General features: G+C 49.1%; 1 long non-coding RNA gene across 1 annotated transcript; it reads left to right on the forward strand.

The window, feature by feature from the left end:
• Window positions 1-5,163: 5,163 nt before the first annotated feature.
• LOC117285474 lies at window positions 5,164-6,936 on the forward strand. The gene is made up of 3 exons (XR_004516531.1): window positions 5,164-6,154; window positions 6,234-6,350; window positions 6,527-6,936. It is a non-coding gene; the product is annotated as an uncharacterized LOC117285474 (long non-coding RNA).
• The last annotated feature ends 9,990 nt before the right edge of the window (window positions 6,937-16,926 follow it).

Genomic DNA, 16,926 nt, shown 5'->3' on the forward strand with positions numbered 1-16,926 from the left:
CCCACTTCTAACAGCATGTGTTCACAGCCATGATTAAGTTCTTTCATCTCTGTGCCCTCTCGCACCTTCTTTTGTTATTCTGAAGAAATCTGAATCATTTCGTGCTCGTGCATATCTGAAAAGATTTCAAAAACATAACTGCACCCCATTATAACAAAAAATTCCTTAGTATTATCAAAGTGTTTCAGTTTGTCTCATAGTTTTTGCCAGTGTGTGTGGCTCTGTTGTGTAGTTTTGTTTCTTGTTGGTGCTGTGGATGGTGCCCAGGGCCTGGAATGCAGAGTATGCGTCTGTGGCCCCCATGTTGAAGGATTTGGGGCAGGGTCTGTCTGATGGCTCTTCCGAGAGACATCCACAGACTCATTGTCCCCGTCCCCTACTGGTTCCTGTAATTTCTTTGCTGGCTTCATCTGTGTTTTGTCATTCACGATCTGTGCAAACATAGTTGGATCTTAACCAGCCTGGTTCTCAACCCCACCCAGACACACATTCACATGGGCATTTCAAAGATTGGTGTACTGGGAAACAGCCTGTTGCTTTGTAAATAAGTTAAACATGGAATTACTACATGAGCAGTCCCACCCCAAAAGAATTGAGACAGGTGTTCAAACAAATCCTCATAGCCGAGCATGGTGGTGCATGTCTGTAATCCCAGCACCAGGGAGGCTGAAGCAGGAGGATCGCCATGAGTTTGAGGCCAGCCTGAACTACACAGGGAGACCTTATCTAAAAAAAATATATATACATATATATACATATATATACACACACACACACACACATTTGTATGCAGATATTCATAGCAGCATTATTTACAGTGACCCCCAAAAAGAGAAGCAGCCCAGAAGCCTTGAGGAAAGGACAAAGAAAGGTCCATACCATAAAACCTCGTGTTATTTTCTAGATGGTCCATCCATATGAACTGTCCAGAGTAGGGAAATGTAGACACAAAGTAGATGAGTGATTGTGTGTTTTACCACAATTGCTAAAAACTTTGGTCTATAAGCAACACCTCAGACAACCCAGACGAAATATCATAACTTACTGAGTGTGGCCCAAGCAGCAGAATTTTCTAAGGCCCTCCAAGAGATGCTGGAGTTTGGAGTTGATGATGGAGGCCAGACCGGTCAGGTTCACTTCCCTCAAGGCCTCTTCCTCAGAGACAGCGCTGTGCCTCGTTTCAACCTGTGCGGGTCTGTGCACCCCATATTTTCAGCTCCTAGCAGATAACAGACACTATCAGAAATCTGCTCTCCAGAGTCAGGCAAAATGTGCTCTTTTGTGAAAATTAAATTTTAGAAAACCTGCGAAGGAAATGACTGATCATCTTATACTAATTTTTTTTAATGTGAGAGTGAGGGGTCCCCTGTTTCTTGCTGCCATGTAAACATCATAGTGTCCTGTGTAGCACCGCCATGAAAGGGCTCCAAGACAAGTGGCCCTCACGCTTCCTGGCACACATGTGCATACATCTTGCCACATGCAGGCCCCAGTTCCATCCTGGCCACTTCTCACAAAAACTAAGAAGCGAATGAACCACTGCCTATTCCTCAGGGAGATAGCTGCACGTTCTGGTCACCTTGTCACCTCTATCCAGGACAGCAGCAAATCACCTGCCCTAGGAATGAAACACCATTTCCATAGCAAGATTCACTTCCCATGAGCTTGGTTGAGGCCACAGCTGCCACAGGCTTTGTGGCTTCGGCAGACTTGCTAACAGGTTAAACATGGACCGGAGTTCTAGTTCTCCTTGCTTCCGCCAGCTTTCTTTACTGGCCAAATCAGAATAAACTTGACAAAACTAGGCAAGTGGGCTTGCTCATCCCCATGGAGCATCACAAAGGTAAGTTCTGCTTATGTGATCCAAGAAATGATGGCTTGTGATTTCCTCACACAGGGTCACTCTGTTAATATTCCAGACACCTATTTCTCCCCCAGTTCAAACTTGGAAACCAGATCTCTAAGTCTCACACTCAGCTTTCTCTCTAAAAAATGTAAGGTTTCCATTGCAGATACACTTTCAGAGGAACTGTGTTTAGACCAAACAAAAGTCATAGATTTGTAAGTCCCGTGCCCTGGGAGATTTATCTCAGCTCCGTAACTCATTTACTAATGGTGCAAATGACTAAATCCCTCTGATTCTGTTTACTCATTTATAAAGTATATAGGTAATGAATAGGACAGGTGTAAAAATTGTAAGAAACTAAATAATACACACTTCCTTCTTTGCTGTGTGCATGTCCCTAAAAGCCTCAAGGGGGAGGTGTGACCCAGGAAGTTTGATTTAGGTTAATCTGGTAGATCTCACCATCGATTAGAACATGAGATAAAGGTATAAGTCAGGAAGTCAGGGGTACAGCTGTGAAGCCAAGGAATACAGTTGTTGCCCCACTTATACTTGTGTCCTGCTCTTTTTACAAAAAATTTTTTTTACAAAAGTATTACTCTAGAAGGTCATCTTTAATGGGTGCATGGTGAGGGTTGCTATGAGAGAGAAAGCAACACACAGGTCTGGCAGCCAGCTTGCAAATCCTAAAAATAGCCTAAGAAGAGAGCATGACTAGATCAGGTATCATATGAGAGACTGGACGATCTCCTGGTTTGAGTTTCATCCCGTGCTGAAGATGAAACCCAGGCTCTAGAGCTACACACTTCCAGTTAACTGTTTAATGCTTTTGGCAAAGTCCTTCATTGCCTTTTCTAATACCTACTGGTTGTAAATATTTTATAGACAAGCTTTGGAGAAGATGCATGTATAACCTGTCACTTCCAGTAGCACAGGCTTTATTTCCAGTCCTGTGTCCAGAGAACTCTGTACATGTTGATTGTGTTACTGTGGGAACACCGGGGTGCTCTCACAACACACCTGGACAGCAGAGTCTGTGCACACCCGGCTGGATGGCACACACCACCGTGTGCGCTCCCTGAAACCGCTAAGCTGCAGTCCTACACGGTGTAAATTCAGGTGAGCTTGTGAATGCTGCATCATTTTGGTGCTTTTCAGACCTGCCTCATCTGATGGGAACTGAGATTTTCTCCTCCAGATGCACCTGGTGGGGGGCTTACCTCATCTCTTTATCTTCGGTCTGCCTCACTTGTTTCAGGTGTTTTAATTTTGTTACCCACCCCAGTTAGTCCGCTCAATAGCAGAGAGCACCATCATACTCATTTATGTACCTGTTCCTGCCCCTTGGTCTCTCGGTGGTTTGGAAATTCCGTGCTACTCTCCCATGTCTGCAGTAGCCGTCTTCTGCACCATTTCCTAGCTGTTCTTCCGGAGTGCTCTTGCTGTGTGTCAGCCTCCCCCAGAAGCAGGAGTTTATGAGCAGCCGAGTTGGTGCAGTTCTTCCCCTGCCCTCTCCCAGACTCCCCTCCGTCACTCCACTGTTTTCCCTCAACCATCCTGGGCTCGGGTCTGGCTGAGGGCCCTGGGAGCTGCAGTTCCAAAGGTGATCAGAGTGAAGGGTGCCCCGCTCCCAGCACAGTGGATGCCAGTGGCAGCAGTGCAGACTCCCTGTCCCTAGATCCCCTCGACATCCTGGCCTCAGTAGGAAGCAGTGGTCCCATTCTGCGGCCCCTCTTTGGCTAGCAGCACTCACTGAAATGAGGCCAGTGCCAGCCAGGTCCCTGCCGGCCACACGCATCCCAGCCCAAGCCCCTCCCTGCATCACGGATAGAGAGGTGGAGTGGGTGAGGAGCATATTCCCAGAATCCTCATAGATTTCAGAATCAATTCATTTGTATGGTTAGAGCTGGGGGCCTAATCCACATTCAAAACAAAACCTATAAGGAAAGCATAATCTAGGTACTTACCCAAATTGAAAAAAGGCCTGTGGCAGCATCACTGCCCTCCCACCCTGCCCCTGCCCTGCGCCTGTCCCAGCCCCATCCCCACTTTCTCCACAGTGCCTGATCTCCAACTTATCCTTTTGGGGCTGCTTTGGATTTGAACCTGTGAATGTGACCTTTTATGACAGAAGGGACTTTGCAGAAGGACCAAGTTAAGGACCCTGAGATGTGTAGATTGGCCCTGGTCATCCAGAGGGTAGGCAAGGCTGTGGTCACCTGCTGAGAAGGTGCTCACGTGGAGGTCGCCTCTGTCACCCAGCTGAGGGACACTGTAGCAGTTGCCATGTGAGCGGCTCATCGAGGCTCTGGGAGGTGAGGCCCAGCTGTGCAAGTGCTGAAGCAGGGCATCTATGCCGGATATGGCCTCGTCCTCCAGGTGAGATCAGCCTGCCTGTCCCTGCAGCCATGGAGGAGGATCCAGGGACATGGTCATCCAAGAAATCAGAATTGTGAACAGAACAGGAAAGGGGTCAGAGGACCCGGTCACAAAGTGGTGGCCTGAGGGACAAGAAGAGGGAGGCGAAATTCCTAAACCCACTTGTTCATGGTTGTCAGTTAAAAGCATCCCCTAGAAGCTTCGGGGACAGTTTCTCTCCCTGAAAAGAACAGTGGGGAGGTGGCTCCCATCCTTTGTGGAGGCTGTGGCTTCTTCCAAGTACAGTGTGCTCAGCCTTTTGGCCCTGGTGATGGGCACTGGAGCCCAGTGGGATCCACAGGACCACAGGGTGCAGGGTGTGAGCCACAGCAGATGCCGCTCCCAGGATGAGAAACCACTGCAGGGTCTGTGAAACGTGTCTTTACAGACAGCAAGCAACCTACATTTGGATTGCCACTTGTTTTTATTGTTCCGAGAGGAGCAATATTTATTTTATAGAGGATCGACAATTTTAAGAGACCATTTCCCATTACATCCTCAGATTCTTCCTCACCAGGGGTTGATCAGTGGCCCACAAAAAAGTTTAAAAGGATGGTGTAGATATCGGCTTCCAGTTTAGTACTGTTCTGCAATTCTGCAGGACGGTACCTTTGGGGAAATGGGTGAAGGGTAGGCAGGACCTCTCCATACTGCTCTTTCCAACTTCAGTAAATGTGTATTTACTTTAAAAGGAAAATCAAAGGTTTAAAATGATAATTTTAACGTATCATTTATGTTTTCATCACATTTTAAAATCCTCTAAAAATAAAAATAAAAATTTATATAAAAGGATGGCATCAGATGGAGCTATTCATTAGAAATGTAATGCAGATGACAAAGTTTAAATTACCTGGTGGCAAATTTTATAGATTTTTTTAATTAACATGAAATAGGCAGATTTAATTCTATTAGTGTTATCTCATCTAAATATTGACATTTTCAACACATAATCAGTACCAAAACTTAAGGTATTCTTCTTTTCCCATCTTCAAAAGCCTGTGCGTACTGTCTACCTACACAGCGTCTTGGATTGGACTAGTCCGTTTACGTGCTGGGCGACATATTTAAGTGCTAGCCGTGTGCTGCAGAGCAGTGCACAGACAGGGCATTGAGGCTGTCGCAGCAAAACCTTTCAGCCACTTCGATTTAAGCCAGGGCTCGCGCATGCTGAGCACATGCCATGCTGCATCTTTGTTGAAATTCACAAGCCATAAAATACAGCCAGGTTTTAATATACAAGAGTTGTTTGACGGCACCAGGATCAATTTTAGAACATTTTTTGCACCCCAAAGAAAGCCGGCACCCACTTGCAGCAGCTCCTCATTCTCCCCCTCGCCCACCTAGCACCAACTTGTCTGCATCCTGGCCCTTGGTTTGCCTGAATGGACTCAGCATGACCGTTGCGTCTGGTGTCTGTTATATGTAGCATAGTGTCATCAAGGTTCATTCGTGTTGTACAAAGTGTGATCAAAACAAACAGCAAACGTTTTAACTTTGTAACATGTATTACATGAAAAGTCATTGCCATTAATTCCTCTCAAAATACTCCCCGTTGCACACACTTATAGATGGAACCCACTTATTCTACCTTCTATGGGTCCTTCCTGGTTGTCTTTTTGAGGTGTGATCAAAAATACAGTGAATGCTGCTGCCATCCAAAGGAAAAGTATGTCTTTGTCCACCATATTCACCAGACCTGACACCATTCAACGTCTGGCTCTTCTCCACAGTCAAAGTGACCATGAAAGGTATTTTGAATTAATTATAGGTAACCACAACAGTGCAACTAAAGACACTCACAGAAGAGGACTTCCAGAACTGCTTCAGAAAACGGCAAGAGCAACGGGATGTGTTTGAAACCAGGAGATTGAGGACCCGTGTTCACAACGGGTAGGAAGTAGATCTACATTTGAACCCTGCCCTGCCCTGCAGCCAGGAGATCTTTCTGAGATGTTTTACTGCACCCTAGTCTTTGGACGTCTGAGAAAGGACGCAGAAGGCATGAGTCATGTCACCAGAGGCTGTGGCCCTCCACTTCCCTGTTGCTGCTGGCACCCATGTCCCTGCTCTGCACTGTGACAGCTGGGTGAGTGGGGACATGTGTGCCAGGCCGGAGGCTCCCTCCAAGGCCATGCCTGGTGATCTGTCTCATGATGTTGTTTTTCTCTCGGTGACCATTTTGGGGCTGTCTTCAGCCTGGCTGTTGGAGGGGGAGCAGGAGCGGGCCGGTAATCAGCTGTGTCTGTGTATGTCTGACCCCAGTATTTCCAGTGTGGTGCTGACCTGCAGGTGTGAGAAAGGAGAGGGTGCTGCTGACACCTGTCCTAAAGTCCTGAGGGATGCATGTGGAGGAGACAGTGCCTCGTGGGCAAGGAGGAGCAAGGCCTGTGCCTGGTGACATAGGAAGCTCGGGACTCTGACGGGGAGAAAGTGCAAGTGGTAGAAACTGGTGCATTTTCCTTCATTTCTTCCATGTACCCAACTCTTGGACCCTGAGGCCAGAGGTAGGGCAGCTGCCACCCACTGTGCCATCCAGTCAGGAAACATCTGGGTGTGGACCGTCCAAGAGAAACTTCTGGAAAATGCTGGCTCCACAAGCTGAAGGAACTCAGCCAGGGAGGGGGCATCTGTGTCTCTTGGAGAGCTGGTTCCTTCCTGAAAACTAAACATCTTCAGGTAATTTGTCAGAGACCTGAGAATAAGCACATTTCACCATCCTGAGTTTAAGTTAAATAAAATCCAAGGGTGACCTCTGGTTCCGTCTCTGCCAACACTTTTCTTTGTTTGTTTTTTGTTTTTTGGGTACCAGGGATCAAACTCAGGTCTTTGCACTTACAAGGCAGGCAGCGGAACCGCTGAGCTAAGTCCCTGGCCCCTCTGCCAACACTTTTCACCACTGAATGTCACTGTTCTGGGGCTGTGGCCCTGATGGCCTCAGCAGTGTTCACTGCTCCACTGAGTACGATTCTTCCAGCAATGATGTCTGAGGTAGTGAACGTGAAAAAGGTGTCCTGGATTGATGGAAGATGCTCGGGAGCAGGGGACAAGCACGCACTGCCCAGGAAAGAGGGACTGACGTTTGCATCACCTGTCACTAATTATAGCAGGGCCAGAACCCTGGCCTTGCTGAGGTGGCACTGGTGACCCAAAGCACCAAGTGCAGGGGCTGACGTACAGCCGGGCGTGGGCCCTTGCCTGTGGCAAGAGCATGACCTCTGGTGGGATGTTGTCTCAGGCACTTTGCCTGGGCTGTGTGGTCACCATCGGGGAAACACCAGGTTTACTCTGAACATGACGTGTGAGCCCTGGGTTCTGGGCGGTTCCAAGAGGGCCGGGTGACTAAATGACAGCAGCTGACATGCAACACCATGTCTGGTGTTTGGGTGCTGTCGTCTCGGGAGCCCTGGTTACGAAATGCTGCCACGCAGCTCAGGCACTACTGACCGGCGGCTGGCACTGTTGTCCATTCTCCCAAGGGGGCCAGCTCTGACCTGCTCCAGCCATGGGCAGAGGACGCTGGGAGAGCAGGGCCTCAGCCTTGCAGCAGGCTAGACCAGCAAGTGGACACATCCACTGCCCCGTCCCTATAAATACCAGGCCTGTATGGAAGACGGGGAAATGCAGCCCCTACTTCTGCCCACAAGAGCTCGGCATCGGCTTTGGACAGCAGCAGTGTGCGGAGCAAACGCAGGTTCCGTCGGGCTGCCTCAGGTGCACCAGCAGCCCTGGTTTCTCCTCTCGTTCACTCATTAAGATGATGATAATAATAGCTACACAAAGTAAGCGCTCAGCCCCGCCCCCTTAAAGTAGCACTGCTGAGTCCACCACCCTATCCTCATCATCTCAAGTGCAGGACTTAAAGGAAGAGTGGGACTGGAGTGCATTCAGGGATCGAGAATGAAAAAGCTTCACGCCTGAGCTCTGGAATGGCTTTCTCTGCTAGTGCTTGTAATTGGTGAATGGATTGTCAGGGATCCATCTTGATCCCTTAAATAGTCTTTTGTTGCATGCAATGATGATGGCAAAATTAAAACCAGTAATCCTATATGTTAATATTTTGAAAAGGCTGATTCCACGAAGAAAAAAACCAAGGGTTCTACGAAGAAAAGATCACATGGTCCAAGAGCTGTTTCTAAAGGAACGCCATGAGATCTATAGCCACATTTCTTTCATAACACCTCTTGCTGTACAGAAAAGATTGGAAAAATATTTATCATTTCATGCATGCCTAGTTCCTTTTGCTTCACTAGGAAATTAGGAAGTTTAAATGTGATTTTTAAGATCTATTTGAAAAACAAGGTTTTGTTGCTAGGGATGGCCCACGAGGGTGGCTCTCAGTGTTGGGACCTTGACAGGAAAATGGCTGTGTGAACAGCAGACAGCCGAAAAGCCAGCCCCCCAGGGTCACCAGCCAAGGAAGGCACAGACCGCTCCCCTCCTGGAAGTGAGCAGCGGAGCATGTGCTCTGAGAAGAGGCCACAGCTGAAACCTGGAAAACTCATGGGTGGGGTTCATTACATCATCATTCTTATTTTAGCCTTCAGAGCCCTTATCAAGTGTCGCTATCTAGGAAAGCAAGAAGATATTTTAAAAAGTGCTTCTGAGAACAGAAGGCACACAGAGGCGAGGGATAAACACAATGCATCACCTTAGAGAATCAGCATTATTTTATTAAATGTTTTTCTCCTAAATAAGCACAAATATATCATGGGAACAGAATATACTATATTAAAGATCAAGAGACTTGTACAACAAGGTGTGTTTAAACCTCTCTGTTCTGTTAATTTCCCTCTCCTTGGACCAAAAAGGCATTCTGGATTACAGTTATATCTCAAAGATGCTTTTTAAGATTTTCCTTTTCAAATTTTTCTTATTCTTTGTCCTGGTTGGTTGGTTTTGTTTTGTTATTTTTTTCTTTTTTGTACCAGGGATCAAACTCAGGACCTTGTGCTTTCAAAGCAGGCAGCAGAACCACTGAGATAAATCCCTGGCAAAATTTTCTTATTCTTGGTTTTTTAAAGTCATTTTGTCAAGTATTTCAAAAAGTTCTGTTGGGCTCTTATCTATTAATGCATTAAAAGTAAATTGAGGGCTGAGGATGTAACTAGTGGCAAAACACTTGCAGATACTGACATTTTGTGTGAGTCAGCCTCTCTGTGAATGAGGTTTCTATTTCCTTTCCTTCATACAGATGTCTGTGAGCTCACCTGGGTTTCTTATTAAGGTTCCCTCTGGGTGTTTTATTGCTGCTGCTGCTGCTGCTGCTGCTGCTGCTGCTGCTGTCTTTTCTCATATTTCCGGTGTTATTCATTGAGATGCTTGACCAAAAATGGACATTAAAGCAAAATACAGTTTGCTTGTGCAGGCCCATAAATTAATAATAGTAGTACCTTCCTCATAGTTAATGTGAGTCTAGCAGAAATGCTTAAGCACTTAGAACAGTATGTATTAGGTACATATAAATGCTCATTAAACATCACTGTTACTTTTATGGATGGTGATGAAAGTATCACAAGGCCAGCAGCAGGACTTGGCACTGTCCCTGCCTGGGTGTCTGTCAGCCCCCGGGGGAAGAGTGCAGCAACAGTCCACACCCCAGCTTTTCCAGCAGAGCCAGGGGTCCCCACCCCTCCTGCACCTCCTCACACCAGGCCACTCTGCCACCTGGAGGCGCCTGGCCCTCCCTGGGCAGGAGATCGGGTCCCCAGGCAGAGATGAGGACAGAGCTGATTGCACAGTGCTCACATCTAGCCCAGAAAGTCTGGCCTCAAAGCCTGGTCATGGTCTCTCCACAGTGGAGTTAATCATGACGGACTCAGCACCTACACCTACAGGTATGGGGCCTGTGAGCCTACCTACATTCGGGGTCTGAGGCCCCAGGCTTTCATGGGGTGGGAAGTACTGAGGATTAAACCCATTACTCATTACTGTGTACCAAGCTATATCCCCAGCCATTTTCTTGTCATTTTCATCATTATTATTTTGAGACAGGGTTTTACTAAATTGCCCAGGCAGAACTTGAACTATGATCCTGCTGCCTCAGCCTCCCAGCAGCACGAAGACCTTTCCTACTGGGGGTCCCGGGAAGTAACCGGTGCACTTGGTGGATTTGCTTCCTGCCTGCCATCGTTATCTGATCCACACAGACCTGCTGTGAGTCTGCTGCAGCCTTGTGGGTCATTCTGGGCTCCTGGGAGGTGACAATGTTCATTGCCCGGCTCCCTTCCACTGACCGGGCCTCTCCCCAACATCTCAATGCCAGCTTCAATCCCAACGGCCTCCTGCTGCATGGAGCCCTCATTTACAGCCACGTAAGTGCGCCTCTGATCCAGTCCCCACGGCGTTTCTTCCTTGGTGTTTCCCCTAGCACTTCTGTAATTGTTCTGCACAAGTCTGTGATGGCCCTGGATTATGCCTTAAAACCTGTGCACAGCCAACTAAATGATTCGGTTCTGCTTAACAGTGAACACTCTTGCGGCGGTATTGTCTGTGTCAGCTCACCCTCGGTTCCGTATTCCCACTGAGGCATCTGCAGTTGCCGACAGATCTGGGAGTAGTGAGCGTGGAGCCTTAGAACCACAGAGTACCAGGGACCGACATTTGTAGCTGCCAGGCAGTTGCGTGTAGCTGAATCATGGGGATAAGTCTACCCTGAGAAATGTCATTAAAAAGTTTCATCACTGCAGGAATGTAATGAAAATATTTACAGACTCAAATAGCTACAGTGTCACTGGGTGAGAGTCATAAAGATTCGGCATTTTGACCAAAGCGTCACCATGTGGCCGAGACTTCTTCCTGAGTCCCTGCCCCCTGGCGACCCTATCAGCAGCTGACACCACACACACACGGTCCCCTCCTCCCCTGTCATCGGCTCTCAGGCAAGGATCGAGCAGGCTCGCCGCCTGCCCCAGGACAGGGCCCCTCTGTGCCATAACTGTGCCAGGATAGAGAGCCCTTCCTGCTGAGCACCAGGAAGCTGCTTCTCGGGAGAGCATCCTGGCCAAAGACAGGAGCCAGAGCCTCCCAGTCTCCTGGAGGAGGAGGGCGGGCAGCCTCAGACAGGGAAAATGGAATCGTGCGCCAAGGCTCCTAGATGGAAAAAGCATTCCTCTAAACCCAGTAATGTTGTCCAAATCATTTATTTTAAAATCAAGAAGTGTAACTCCATGGTGGTAGAATACTTGGTGCCTAACCTGTGAGAGCCCCAAGTTCAATCCCCAGCACCAGCAAAAAAATTTTATAATCGAATTCATACTTCAGTGAGAGTGCACTGCACTGTAAGCTGTTTTCTGCCATGTCTCCTAGAGCATGGCTCTGGGTTGCTCCCCACCCCATCCTACATTCTGAAGATGCCCCTGCACTGCTCCCACTGTCGTCTCAGCCCTGAGCCTGGAGAGGAAAAGTCGGGTCCACTGTCAGCTGAAGGCTCTTATGAGCACCACGGCAGGCGCCACAGGGCAGGCCAGTCCTGCATTCCTGTTCCCGCTGCGCAGAGGGGCCTCAGCATCCCCAGGCCTCTGATCAGCCACCAGAGGGAGCATCCAGGGGACGAATGAGCAAGCCCCACAGGCAGGGACTTCACAACATCTATTAGGAGCCAGTAGTCACACCTGTTTACCTAGTAATTCCACTTCTAGAGTTTTCAGAATATCAAGCTAACGTCACATGTGCTAAGATCTATGTATAAATGGTAACCCCAGCATTAAGTGGAAACTGTAGATGATCTTTGAGTAAGAATGATTAAATTCCTTACATGTTCACAATGAAATATCACGATACTGTTAGGAAAATAGCCTTTCAGTGAAGTTAACAGCATTCACCTCCTGCCAGCTGCCAACTTGAGTCCAGTGACTGCTGGAGCACCAAAGGCAGTGGAGAATTAGGAGTTCCAGCAAAAGAGGGTGCCAAGACCAAGGAAGGACATGGGGAGTGACAGAGCCAGGGCTGCAGCCCAAGGGTCCTGACCCACGCCCGGGTGTTCCTGAGGCTCGGTCCTTTCGGTATGAGAAGAACACACAGATCACCCGGCTCCCACTGCCCACTGTGACCCTGGAGACAGCCAGCACCCTTAGCACAGAAGCAGCCAGCAGATCCAACCCCGTCTAGCACGTCAGTTCCTTCTCCATTCTCACTTCCTGCTGCTCACCAGACAAATTCATTGCTGCCCGCACAGCCCCATTCCATGTCGGAACAGCTCTGTTGAGAGTTCTTCCTCGCACATCTCAGAGTAACTGCTATTTAACCTCCTTTGAATGTGGGGACATCTCTCCAAAAATGAATTCTTAGGTTTCTGCTTAAAGAACCACTATTTTATCCTTTCCTTTCTCAAAAGTATTTGATAGCGGGGCCCCTAGGTCTGTTGACGTTTGTAAGTGAAAATCCAGCCATATAAGCCACATGGGGGGGTGTAAGCCCATGTTGTGGTCTCCCCTCTTGTCGGGCCGCCTGGTTTCAGCTCACCCAGCAGCTAACTTAAGTTAAAGAAAGGAAACCCTACGCAGTCCCTACCTGCAATCAGGGTGGTATTAGGATCCCTTATAAACCCAGATGGATGAATGACTAAAGAGAAAACACAAAGAAACCCGGTGCCCCGAAGCCCAGCCCTCAGGACGGTTTCTGGCCTTGCTCTCCACAGCATCCCTGGAGTCAGCTCCACTGCAGTGGGGTTTCGGCGGGGAATTGTGCTGGCATACTTATTCCCACTGGTGAACAGCACTTCTTTCTCAATTAGCAAATTCATTCACAATTACAAGCACCTGAGTGATCACTCACTCCCCGGATTGCCTTTCTCTACCGCTTCAGTCTGTCTTCAGGTGACATCCACAGGGCGCCTGGATGGAGGGGTGGCAGCAGGCTGAGCACACGCACAGGGAACCAGGCTGTCCCTGAGCCACTCTGGGTGGCGGCGCTGGCCTTTAGGGATTTTCTCTCATTTGCCCTTTCCAAGAGCAATTACTTGCCCGGGACTGCTCAAAGAGGGCAGCCAACTGCTCTGAAATCCAGCCCAATTTCCAAAGTGCCTTGAAAGAGAAGCTGTGACAAAGACTCTCTGTTCCAAAGTGGGGGCTGTGGCCTTGGGTTGTGGGTTCAACATCCATCAGAGACAGTGAAGCCAAGATGCTTAGCTGAGAGGGATGCAGAGGCAGGAGGTGCGGAGCCTGCTGCCCTGCCGCTCAGAGACAGCAGCTGAGCGTTGTTTGGGTTGCCCTCAGTGCAGTTCCTTTCCTGCCTCATTTTAGAAGCATTTGCTTTCTGCTGAAAGCCATCCCTGGCAGGAGAAGCAGTTCTGAAGAAAGGACATGGCTTTTGGTGTGGAGATTTCTGCCTCCGCTGCCTCAGAGAGCAGGGACAGCTGTGGGTCATGCAAGGAACAGGGGGCCACCCTGTGGGGACAGGACTTGCATTTTAGTGCCACCTGCACTCTCCTGCTCCTACAACTGATGGATTCCACGGGTCCTCACTGTCTTCTCTTCTCCCTCAGGTCCATCTCAGCCAACTGTATTCAACAGACAAGCTGGTTATTGAGAATCAAGAGAAGCCCAGGACTTAGGAGCCAGGGCCTGGGCACCAGTGAAGGATGCAGGCCACCTGCGGCAGCTTCCTGCACGGGCGGGGGGCTCCCGAAATAGCTCTCGGCCTGCTTGCCTTGCAGGAGCTGAGAGACTGAGTCCTGTTTCATCCTGCTTCAGCCTTGGGGTGCAAGGATGGCTGCCCTCGTCAGTTAGGGTGTCAGGGTGGAGCTGGGGCGGCTGTGTTGCTGTGTCTCCTCTCCACCCCAGCCCGCCCCATTACTCCTCCCTCCTCCTGTGTACAGTGCACGTGCAGACTTTGGTTCTCAGCCTCGTCAATAAACCATTGTCTCCCTCTTTCCACACCAATAAACCCATGGCATTAGTGCGTGTTCACTTCCTGCAGAAGAGGCAGCTCATAAGAAGGGTCCCATCTGGAGCCAAAGACCCTCTTGGTAAGGCAAGGGTGAGGCCCAGGTAAGATGTGGGTGCAGCGGGAAGGTCAGGGCAGAGGGTTGCAGAGTATGCCTGTGACTTAACCTGGGCCCAGGGTCACACAAAGGTACCAGGCAAGTAGCTACACCACCAAGGTGAAGTGTGGGAAGCCCGGACTCCTGAGCCATCCCCACCCCCCAGTGAGGTCTCAGAACTGCCCTGGGGCCCCCATCTGGCTGCTGGTCAGCGTCCACTGGAGAGTGGAGTGTTTGCAAACAGCCATCAGTGCTTCTAGCCTGCAGATCCTGGCTCTGTGAAACAGGGCTGACAAGATAGCCTGCATGTTCCTGAGGTTCTTGGGGCGTTTCAGTGTTGAGCCGGTTCCAAGAGCCACTCCTGGAGTCACAGATAATAAAGAGGCTCCAGGGAAGGGGCTTGGGTGAGGCTGTGGGCGGAAGAATGGACGGTGAGTTAGGGTGACTTACGGCTGGGTAGCAGGATATCTGTGTGCTCTTACCTGGAGACACATTCCCTCCAAACATGGAGAAGGGCACAGGGAGTAATTTGCTTGATTTCCCGGAATTTACAAGGGACCATGGCGCATTGTCATTTCTCTTGATGTGTAGTGTTAACTGGACTCAGGATTCCCGTGTTAGGGCTTGATCAGGATCAGTATTGCAGGTCCAGTAGTGGAGGTGAGTGTCACCCTCGCTGTAGTTCCCAGACACATGAATTCAGCACACCTTTCCCGCTCACCTGCAGGTGCCTATGGCACCTGTAGACTGCAATGTGTGTCTTAAATGGTGCGTTCAGAACAGATGGCCTGTGTGTCCATCCTCCTCGGCGGTGCACCTTCTCACGTTAGGACCAAGCTTTTGTACCCGTGAGACTAATGAAGTTCCTAGTAGGCCCCATGCCTGTTACTCTGAGCAGTCCACCCTGGCAGCTGCAGCGTTAGGACAGCCAGGAGTGGACGCAGGGATGGAGGACGTGTGATCTTCCCTTCAGCTGGCAGTCACAGGGCAGAGTCACCCAGCCCTGGGGGTGTGGACCTGGCATGCTATTCTGCACGGATCATGTAAGTAGTCGTTGACAGTCACACAGAACAGTGCTCCTGGGTGCTGTGTGACTTAGACTGAGCTCAAGCTGCTACCTGGAAACCTAGCCTTCAGAGCTCTCCCTGAAAGCTTAGAGCAGGATAAGAGCCCTGGGAGGTGCCCCCAGAGGCCCTGGCAGAGCAAACAACTTGTTTGGCAGCACTGGGACAGTGGGTTGTTTGGCTGTGGATTACAACCACATGAATGGGTTTGAACATGCTCGCTGATGCAGAGCTCATTTTTATCACTCAGATAAAAGTAACTGTGCACTGGGGATCTGCAGAAAGAGATGAAGAAAATTCTGGGGCAGAAACCAAGAGCCTTGGTCCTCACATAGCTGTGTCAGGCAGAGCCTTGTATTGGGTGTTCCCATACTCAGGCCCAGCGGGATTCTAGAGCTCTGGACGGTGGTGTGCACAGCGTGTCTACACAGTGAATAGCCCACCTGCAGGGCCTGTGCTAGGGTGGGTGGGATGCAGCATGCACAGACCCAGAGGTCACGATGGGAGTCAACAGCTAGCATGTGACGGATGCCTGCAGAAGCCTCCTCTGAGGCAAAACCCTCAGCCAAGCACAGCTGTTCTCTAGACCTTTCAAGCTGACAGTACTGATGCTTGAGTGCTGGGAAACCCTTTCCTTTTTCCAGTATTGGGGAATGAACCCTGGGCCTTCACCCTGACCTGCATCCCTGATCCTTTATTATTTTATATTACCTTATTTTGAGGTGGGATCTCAGCAAGTCACTAAGTTGCCCAAGCTAGGCTTGAACTTAATCCTCCTGCCTCAGCCTCTCAGAATGCTAGGATTACCCACACCCACCAGTACTCGGGACACGGGCCAGGTGCACAGGTGTGATGCTCTGACTGCTCTTCTCCATTTCCGGAGCTGAGAGGATCATCATGGATATACAGAGTCCACCTTTCTCCTCCTCCAACCAGAGCCCCACACATCTCTGGCCCTGCGGTTTCTCTCATATTCTCAGAGGCCGGAAGTAGTTCTGTTCGTTCATTTTCTCTTGGGAAATTTGTTTTGTTGCTTGGTTCTAGTGCTAAGTGTGGAACCCAAGGCCTCACATTTGCTAGGCAACTGCTTGCTCTACCACCAAATTATAGCCTCACATTTTATACTTTGAAATATCCACTGGGATAAAGCAGTGTGAGACACTTTATTGGACGTGCCTGCAGTACGTAATGATTATACTCACAGAGTTGGGACTGTGCGAAACACAGCTTCATTCTCTTTTCATCCCTGCCTCTCCTCTCCTCCTCCCTCCCCCATCTCTGATCCCCTTCGCATTATCCATCTTTTATTTTGCTCTTTATAATTTAGGGTTCTCATTTAAGAGGAACCATGTAATATTTCAGTTTCTGTGTCTGATTTATTTCACTTAACATTATGGTCGCAAGGTGCATCCATTCCTACAAATGACTCGAGTGTATTTCTCTCTGTGGCAGAGTGGTGCTCCATTGTGTGTAAATAGATTTTTTTTAATCCATTCATCTGTGGATGGACATGTGGGCCACTTCCACGATTTAGCTGCTATGCATTGTGCTGCTACAAACATGAATGTGTGGATCACTGTAACTGAAATACTCTTACAGATTTTTACCTTAGCTTGCTG

This window comes from Fukomys damarensis, unplaced genomic scaffold (assembly GCF_012274545.1).
Source record: "Fukomys damarensis isolate Sample0158 unplaced genomic scaffold, DMR_v1.0_HiC HiC_scaffold_10, whole genome shotgun sequence".
In the NCBI taxonomy this organism is placed as follows: domain Eukaryota; kingdom Metazoa; phylum Chordata; class Mammalia; order Rodentia; family Bathyergidae; genus Fukomys; species Fukomys damarensis.